This window comes from Nannobrachium achirus (genome assembly GCF_963921795.1).
Source record: "Nannobrachium achirus genome assembly, chromosome: 15".
Classification (NCBI taxonomy): domain Eukaryota; kingdom Metazoa; phylum Chordata; class Actinopteri; order Myctophiformes; family Myctophidae; genus Nannobrachium; species Nannobrachium achirus.
In genome coordinates, this window is record NC_137822.1 from 61,484,550 (window position 1) to 61,495,049 (window position 10,500).

Genomic DNA, 10,500 nt, shown 5'->3' on the forward strand with positions numbered 1-10,500 from the left:
TGCATGTTCTCTAGGACTACGTATGGACGCCACTTGATCGCCCATCAGCCGTCTGGATGATCTTTTATTCCTTTTTATGTGTTCCTTTTTATAACTGCTAGGAATCTTGCAGTTCAAGCACATTTCCACAGTGTGGCAGGCTATTTTCAAAGCTATTGGAACAGCCCACCGTGTACAGACAGAATCACAATCTATTGCCCGTGTACAGTGCATGATCCAAACTTGTGAGGGGCATAAAATCTGTAATAAATCGCTCCAAACATATTGTAAAAATCTAAAACTTCTGTCCATCCATATTCAAAGTAAGCCGCATGTAGGCAGTTGTCCTTCACGTATTCATATATATTTAATGTATTTATTCCATAAATATTTTTTGGGTGAGGGGGGCTCAACCCAATACAGCAGATCTACAAGCACCTCGCAGATCTACAAGCACCTGCCAGGGACACAGTTTGGTTGGCCTGTATAAGCCTTGCTGTCAACACACTACTACACCAACCATCACCTGCCTACCAATCAGGTCACCAAGCCAGGTGTGGTCAATTAGTGCCTGTCTTTTGATCAGTGCCTCCTGCCAAGTGGCCTCAGTCTTTCTTTGGAGTTCACTAGGAGAGAAGCATGTTTGAGCTCAGAGCAAAGTGTGTTTGTTTTCCATTTGGACTTACTGTGTTTTGTTGGTGTGTTTGCAACCAAGACCAAAGGAATAGCATATGCACATCGCCTAACTTACAGGGCAGTACTGTAGTATAGCCTAGGCATGTTCATGTAAAACTATTGGCCGTGTACACTAAGGCATGTAGAAACTAGGGCCCGTGTACACAGTGGATAATCCCATCAACGAGGAGCTACAGGACTGGCGGGAGCCTTGAGCAGCCTGGTGGGGACCCCGGGTTTCCAGGGGGTCCCTGGCTGGTTCCCAAAGTGTGGTTTGGGGACCCCCAGGGTTTCCATGGCTGGTTCACAACAGCCTAGTACATTCAAGGCTGGTTCCCAAAGTGTGGTTTGGGGACCTCTGGGGGGCCCTACAGGGTTTCAAAGGGGTCCTTGGCTGGTTCCCAAAGTGTGGTTCGGGGACCTCTCTGGGTCCCTGAGGGGTTTCTGGGGCCTTGGCCTCGGACTGCAGAGTCCGGGGACTACCGATCAGGGACCACCTCCGCTCCTGTCCGACTTTGGGGCCTCGGCCTGGGACTGCAGAGTAGCCAGGGACCCCCTGGAGTTCCGGGGACCCCCGGGGACCACCGCCAAAAAGCTAAAAAATGACCACATGATCCCCCCAAAGGGGCTGCTCACAGGGAATTCCCGGGGACCACGACTCCTGGTGCTCCGGAACGACGCACCAGGTCGTGCCCCTAGTGGAGGACCCCCCGCCACTGCAGCGCAAATAAAATGCTGTAACTCGATCTAGGAACGACCGGGAGAGCTGGGGCCGGTACCCACGCGTCTGCCTCGGCGGCCCGGAGACGGCCGTTCATAGAGCGCCACCTAGTGGCAGACCCCTACAACTGCAGTCCGCTAAAAAGGCTTTAACTCGGCCCCGGAGCGACCGGGAGAGACGGGGACAGCACCCAGGGGGTCCCCGGCGGCAGGGCCACCGCCTGGGCCCCGAGGGACCCCTGGAGCTCCAGGGACCCCCAGGGACCCCAGCGCCACCGGGAAAAGAAATATGGAAAATACTCAATTAGCCGATCTACAAGCTATTGCTCCGGATCCAGCCTACTGTAGGCTAGTGAAGCCATCTAAACTCTCCACTTCCCTAATCTATTCTCCCACTGTGCTGGACTTGGATGTGCTGGGCTGTGCTGGACTCTATCAGGCTCTGGTGGGCTGTTTTTGGCTCTGGTGGGCTGGGCTGGGCTCTGGTAGGCTATACAGGGCAGTACTGTAGTATAGCCTAGGCATGTTCATGTAAAACTATTGGCCGTGTACACTAAGGCATGTAGAAACTAGGGCCTGTGTACACAGTGGATAATCCCATCAACGAGGAGCTACAGGACTGGCGGGAGCCTTGAGCAGCCTGGTGGAGACTGCTGGAGTCCGGTGCACCCTGGTCTGGCCTATAACAGCCGGATCCAGCCTAGTGTAGCCTAGTGAAGCCATCTAACCTCTCCACTTCCCTAATCTATTCTCCCACTGTGCTGGACTTGGATGTGCTGGGCTGTGCTGGACTCTATCAGGCTCTGGTGGGCTGTTTTGGGCTCTGGTGGGCTGTGCTGTGCTGTTCTAGGCTCTGTTGGGCTATACGAGGCAGTACAGTACTAAAGTTTAGACATGTTCATGTAAAACTATTGGCCGTGTACACAAACTCATGTAAAACTATTGCCCGTGTACACAGTGTATAATCGCATGTGCAAGGATCTACAGGGCAAGCTGGAGCCTGGAGCAGCCTGGTGGAGTCTGGTGTAGTGCTGTGCACCCTGGTCTGGCCTATTCAAGCCAGGTCCAGCCTGTAATGGCCTGGTGGAGACATCTAACTACCCCCCTTCCCTGGTCTATACTCCTACTTGGCAGGACTGGGCTGGACTTAGGTGTGCTGGAGCTCTATTGGGCTCCTGTGGGCTGTATTGGGCTCTGGTGGGCTGTGCTGTGCTTTGCTGGGCTCTGTTAGGCTGTATGGGGCAGTACTGTACTATAGCTTAGAAATATTCATGTAAAACTATTGGCCTTGGCGTGCACACAAAATCATGTGGTAACTCAATATGGTTATTGTGAGGCTGAAGATGCTTTCCATCATAGTGACATGCAGAAGAAAACTGTCCATATAGTATGGTTTACATAGAAGTCATGCCTTAGTGTACACGGCCAATAGTTTTACATGAACATGCCTAGGCTATACTACAGTACTGCCCTGTATAGCCTACCAGAGCCCAGCCCAGCCCACCAGAGCCCAAAACAGCCCACCAGAGCCCAAAACAGCCCACCAGAGCCTGATAGAGTCCAGTCCAGCACAGCCCAGCACATCCAAGTCCAGCACAGTGGGAGAATAGATTAGGGAAGTGGAGAGGTTGGATGGCTTCACTAGCCTACAGTAGGCTGGATCCGGCTTGAATAGGCCAGACCAGGGTGCACAGGACTGCACCAGACTCCACCAGGCTGCTCCATACTCCAGCCAGCTCTGTAGATCCTGTGTACACGGCACTCCTAACTCGAACGGTCAAGGGAAAGGGTCGTTTTAGGCGTCAAAACGGGCCCTTTGTCCTTAAAATGAATAAAAAAATCTAAAAAATATGTTTTGTTTTAGGCCGGACACACTTTTCATATTTGAAGCATGCCTGATCCGATGGAATGGGTTTCGTGTCTCTCCGACACTTTGAACCCTTTACGATTGCGAAAAAGACACCGAAACCCGGATTTTTGTCCTTAAAATGAATAAAAAAATCTAAAAAAAACCCGTTTGTTTCACGCAGGAAACACTTTTCATATTTGAAGGATGCCTGATCCGATGGAATGGGTTTCGTGTCTCTCCGACAATTTGAACCCTTTACGATTGCGAAAAAGACACGAAATTTGCACGCCACCAACACGATTACACATTCTTTCGGATAAAATACACTTATTCTGACTTACTTTTTGACGCTGAATCCAACAAACCCGGTCTCGTGTCTCTACGACACTCCTAACTCGAAAGGTCAAGGAAAAAGCCACTGTGTACACGGGCCATAGTTTTACATGACTTTGTGTACATGGCCAATAGTTTTACATGAACATATCTGGGCTTTAGTACTGTTCTGCCTCGTATAGCCCAACAGAGCCCAGCACAGCACAGCACAGCCCACCAGAGCCCAATACAGCCCACCAGAGCCCAATAGAGTCCAGCAAACCTAAGTCAAGCCCAGTCCTGCCCAGTAGGAGTATAGGCGAGGGAAGGGGGGTAGTTAGATGGCTACACCAGGCCATTACAGGCCAGATCCGGCTTGAATAGGCCAGACCAGGGTGCACAGGACTGCACCAGACTCCACCAGGCTGCTCCATACTCCAGCCAGCTCTGTAGATCCTGTGTACACGGCACTCCTAACTCGAACGGTCAAGGAAAAAGCCACTGTGTACACGGGCCATAGTTTCTACATGCCTTTGTGTACACGGCCAATAGTTTTACATGAACATGTCTGGGCTTTAGTACTGTTCTGCCTCGTATAGCCCAGCACAGCCCAGCACAGCCCACCAGAGCCCAATACAGCCCACCAGAGCCCAATAGAGTCCAGCAAACCTAAGTCAAGCCCAGTCTTGCCCAGTAGGAGTATAGGCGAGGGAAGGGGGGTAGTTAGATGGCTAGACCAGGGTAGACAGGACTGCACCAGACTCCAGCAGTCTCCACCGGGCTGCTCAAGGCTCCCGCCAGTCCTGTAGCTCCTCGTTGATGGGATTATCCACTGTGTACACGGGCCCTAGTTTCTACATGCCTTAGTGTACACGGCCAATAGTTTTACATGAACATGCCTAGGCTATACTACAGTACTGCCCTGTATAGCCTTCCAGAACCCAGCACAGCCCACCAGAGCCCAAAACAGCCCACCAGAGCCTGATAGAGTCCAGCACAGCCCAGCACATCCAAGTCCAGCACAGTGGGAGAATAGATTAGGGAAGTGGAGAGCTTAGATGGCTTCACTAGCCTACAGTAGGCTGGATCCGGCTGTTATAGGCCAGACCAGGGTGCACAGGACTGCACCAGACTCCAGCAGTCTCCACCGGGCTGCTCAAGGCTCCCGCCAGTCCTGTAGCTCCTCGTTGATGGGATTATCCACTGTGTACACGGGCCCTAGTTTCTACATGCCTTAGTGTACACGGCCAATAGTTTTACATGAACATGTCTAGGCTATACTACAGTACTGCCCTGTATAGCCTACCAGAGCCCAGCACAGCCCACCAGAGCCCAAAACAGCCCACCAGAGCCTTTGTGACAGGTGATAGATTTAGAGCTACAAGTTATGGTATGGAACTGCCGATGGAATTAGATCTACAAATCATGGGGATGCGACTAGTTTTAGAATTAGATCTACAAATCATGTGGATGTGAAAGGTGATAGATTTAGAGCTACAAATTATGGTATGGATTAGATCTACAAATCATGGGGATTGGAATGGTTTTAGAATTAGATCTACAAATCATGTGGATGTGACTGGTTTGAGAATTAGATCTACAAATCATGTGGATGTGACAAGTGATGGATTTAGGGCTACAAATTATGGTATGGAACTGCCATTGGATTTAGATCTACAAATCATGTGGATGCGAATGGTTTCAGAATTAGATCTACAAATCATGTGGATGTGACAGGTGATAGATTTAGAGCTACAAATTATGGTATGGAACTGCCGATGGAATTAGATCTACAAATCATGGGGATGCGACTAGTTTTAGAATTAGATCTACAAATCATGTGGATGTGACAGGTGATAGATTTAGAGCTACAAATTATGGTATGGATTAGATCTACAAATCATATGGATGTGAATGGTTTTAGAATTAGATCTACAAATCATGTGGATGTGACTGGTTTTAGAATTAGATCTACAAATCATGTGGATGTGACAGGTAATGGATTTAGAGCTACAAATTATGGTATGGAACTGCCGATGGAATTAGATCTACAAATCATGGGGATGTGAATGGTTTTAGAATTAGATCTACAAATCATGTGGATGTGACTGGTTTTAGAATTAGATCTGCAAATCATGTGGATGTGACAGGTGATGGATTTAGAGCTACAAATTATGGTATGGAACTGCCGATGGAATTAGATCTACAAATCATGGGGATGCGACTAGTTTTAGAATTAGATCTACAAATCATGTGGATGTGACAGGTGATAGATTTAGAGCTACAAATTGTGGTATGGTTTAGATCTACAAATCATGTGGATGTGACTGGTTTTAGAATTAGATCTACAAATCATGTGGATGTGACTGGTTTTAGAATTAGATCTACAAATCATGTGGATGTGACAGGTGATGGATTTAGAGCTACAAATCATGGTATGGAACTGCTGATGGAATTAGATCTACAAATTATGTGGATGGGCCAATTAGATCTGTAAAACATGTGGATGGGCCTATTAGATCTCAACAAATGGCTCTCTGCTGCCCTCCATTGGGAAATTGTAGTCGGCACAGGTGCCGTACACGACACCCAGTTGCAAGCGTACACGCCCCATTATAACTATGGGGGCGTGTACGCTCGCAAGTACTTCGAGCCTATATTGTACACAAGGCTTATATTTTTCTATTGGAACTCCCTATCGTGTACGGCTTAACTATTGTTATTATTATTTGTGTGTGTGCACTTCATAGGCTTATTAGATAAAGGTCCTTAGATTGTGTGTAGGATGTTTCATGCAAATTGCAAAAAAAATCCTAACGGGTTTAAGCGTTTCACAAACTGCTCAAAATGATATAGCGCCCCCCTTTGGCCAATTGGAGTAAGATTGGTTTTAGTGATATTTGGACTAACACTCTACATCTTTGCCAAATGCCATGAACATGTTACTTTGCATGTATGATTTAGAGGCAGAAGAATAATTTGCATAAAACTGCAATATTCATTGAATTATTAAAAAAGCATGTTTCAATTTTTCTTTTAAATCGGATCTGACAGATCTTTAGATATTGGTCCAAAGTTCATGTAAAAAAAGGTTTTGTGGACGTGACGCGAAAATTCCAGATTAAAAGCGGGTTTAAGCGTTTTACAAACTGCTCAAAATGGCGGAAAATCTAAGGGGGGAGCTTACTTAAAAAAGACACAGATGTCTTCTGCTTGAGTCAAAGCACGCGTGTAAGCAAGTTGCATGTCTTCAAACAAAACGAGGCATGACTTATGCCCGTTTGAAGTTTGAATTTTCAAACGCTTCGTATAGCGCCCCCCTTTGGCCGATTGGAATAAAATTGGTTTCAGTGATACTTTGACTAACCCTCCACATCTTTGCCAAATGCCATGAACGTGTAACTTTGCATGTATGATTTAGAGGCCGAAGAATAATTTGCATAAAACCGCAATATTGATTGAATTATTAAAAAAATATATTTCACTTTAAAAGAAATCCGCCGAGACTAGTTTGACCGTATTGGTCCAAAGTTCATGTGAAAAAAGTTTTGTGCACTTGACGAGAAAATCCCAGGAGGAGATAGATTTTTACTGTTTTTCATATAATTCCGAATTGTGGGAGACCTAAAGGTCAGAGGTCAAAAGTTAGAGGGTAAAAGTTGTTCGGCATGAGGAGACGCATAAGTGTATACAGGTTTCATGGCTGTACGTATAACAGAGCATGAGCTATACCTGTTCAAAGTTCGCACTTTCGAAGGCTTCCTACAGCGCCACCATTTGGCCGATTGCTTTAAAAAATAATAGCACACTTCGCCACTGTAAACCGAACACATTGATGTTTTTATTTTCATTTTCTCACTATGTATGTAGGAGTAGAAAGGAACCGAAGTTCCCGTCTACTGTCTGACTGATAGATAAATAATGACAATATCTAAAGTGTGCTCGCCTTATAGGCGAGCCCACAATAAGGTGAAAATAACACAGAGGAGGCCGAGATCCACTCTTTTTCACCGCTACACTGGGCCGTGAATCCCGTGATGGTCGGCCGCAGTTAGGATTTTAGTTTTGCGACCGTTTGTGAAAAAAACAACTCCATTTAAAAAAAGTAAGATTACACAACATGTACAGGCATGTGGCTTGCAGGGTTCTTTTGGGCTCTTCAAAATGAAGCGCAAGTGAATGGTGGCGCTGAATATCCAAATAACCAGTAAGACTCCCTAATCGGGAGATAAGCGACCGTAGGTGGCGCTAGAAGATGGCCATGTGAGAAATGAGGGGTGGGGTCTCCGCGTTGCCTTGGCGGACGAATAGGCCCCGGCTCTCCCGGATGCTCCTAGCCCGAGTTACAGCATTTTATGTGAGCTGCAGTGGACTGGAGGGGGTCCTCCACTGGGGTCGCCACCACTTTTGCATCCGTTCTGGAGCACCAGGAGTGGGTGGTCCCCGGGAATTCCCCGTGAGCAGCCCCGTTGGGGTGGTCATTTGGTCATTTTTGCACATTTGGTAATCTTTTACACCTGGGGGTCCCCCAGGGACCTGGGGGTCCCTGAAGCTCCGGGGGTCCTTGGAGGTTGTAGTTTGGCAGGTAAAGAGTGTGTGTGCAAAATTTGGCATGGATGGGGGCAACGGTTGTGGAGATATGAGCAGGGTGACGTGTGTGACGTGTGACGGAGAGACAGACAGACAGACAGACAGACAGACAGACAGACAGACAGACAGACAGACAGACAGCCGGTGGAGGTTTTGGAGATGGCATCCAATGTATTTGAGTCCTGAAAAGTAACAGATTGGGACATTTGAGGTTTCCACCTGACAACATTATCATGGTGACGTTGAACAGAAGATGCTGCCACATTCTCTGCAAAGACATTTTCATATTCCTCAATGTGTTAAATTACATAGGAACAAACAAGGAAGAGAAGGAAAAAGGTAGTTTTCGACACATGTGGATTAAGCCCTCAAACTCAATGGAGACATTTCTCCCGCTTGACACATTTTGTTTTAGGCAAAGAAGACACTGTTTTCTAAGGAATCCAAATGACAAAAATCAGTCGAGGTGACTGAGAACTTGTAGTTTGGACTCAGGCTAATGTAAACTGCCTTTGGAATCAGTCTAATGTAAACTGCCTTTGGAATCAAGATAAAACTATTCTCGCCAATCCCAAACTAGTTCGGGATATAGACTGTATATGCAGTAACCTTTTTAAGCCTTAACGTAACGTCGGAGCTGTCCATTGATGATGGCTGATGGCCGCGGTTTGTTTACATTAGATGTTGACAGCATCGCGCCGCTGAAATCCTCCATTTAATCCAATGCATTTTGCTAGAGAAAACCTTCTTTATCTCAGATGTGTGTTTTTACTGGCAAGAACTAGATGTCAAAATAATGATCAGCTAACATTAGATTTAGCCTATACATAAAGGTGGGCAACAACATCCGGGGCACAGCCATGTGACACGCAAACGTGATGACGTGCACACGTGTGCACGCTGGGGTTCATAACACAGCTCAGCTCTATGGAGAAAATTGATGGCACTCTACGGTTGGGTTTTGGCGCCATCATGCGGCTCCTAACGGGTTGTTAAATACTTGTTTCGGTGTGACACCCTCACCCATATTAGCAACTTTAAGCTCGATGATTTTCAGGCCAGCAACGCCAGGCGGACTTCGGCTGCTATGACGTAATCTCCGTAGCGCTCAAAATGGTTAAGCAAAGCCTCGGCGGCGACGGGTTCCCGCCCCTTTCACTGAACGCGGTGGTTCCCATGGCGACGCGTACACGCAGCAGAAGGAGTAGGCGCTACGTGGGAAGGGACCTTCTGCCGTAGTAGAGACGGCTGCGGCGACGGCAGGTTTATCTATCGAGCGCGGATCATTTCCGGTTACCGTTGTCATCTGCCGTTGCCGTAGCGTTGCTTAAGGTCGCTAGTCCCAGGAGAGCTGTGGGGTTATGGATGTTAGCCATACCGTTCTAAAAGACAACACAATAGCAAGGTTTGGGTTTTGCTGGCCCACACCTGTTTTCCCGTAGGGGCAGAAGCAGACGAAGGAGGCCACGCGGTCGATGCAGGTGGAGCCCGGGGAGCAGGCTGCGGTGGCGCAGTCGTCGATGTTCTCCGAGCAGTCGGGGCCGCTCCACCCGTTGATGCACACGCAGCGGTAGCTGCCGATGAGGTTGCTGCAGGTGCCACCATTCTGACACAAGTTGGGCTGCAACGTGCACTCGTCCACGTCTTCTGTGCAGTGCTGACCTGTGGGGCAGGAGGAGGAGGAGTCATAAATAAGCCCAATTCCTGCTTCGACCATAGAGTTATAATAAGAATAGAGAGGACACCGGATATCCCCGCCCGTCCACTTGCATTGAGTTGCTCACCCAGCGCATGAAGCGCACTTCCGCGTTTGAGACGCCTCTGAAACGTGACGTAGTTTGGGCTTCTATTTGGCTTCTGTGCCGCATTTTGCGCCATAGTTTGTGTTCATGGACGCGCTGGGGCTCCAATTCATGAACGAGCACTTCCGGTATGAACGCGCGTCAATACAAAGAAGCCTAGATGCGCGTTCATGAGGTTCAAGAATAGAAGCCCCAGCTGCAGTACCTCAAACGGCCACCATGTCCATTTTGTATCAGGGCGCCCCCAGGGTTCCGGGGGCTTGGCTTCGACATGCCACAGCAAGCGCAGAAAATATTAGATCTAAAGAGAAGAGGCCTTACCAGTCCATTCCGGAGGGCACTGACAGATGTAGGTGTTGACTCCATCTATGCAGGTTCCCCCGTTGGCACACCCATGTCCAGGACAGTCATCAATGTTGTTCTCACAGTTGGTCCCATAGAATCCTGAGACACAGGCACTGTGAATATTATGAGGTTTCCCACAAATCAAGTCACCCAACAACCAGTGGTGAAAAAGTACTCGCATGTCTTACTTAAGTAACAATATCCAGGGCTGTATTAACCATTGGGCCA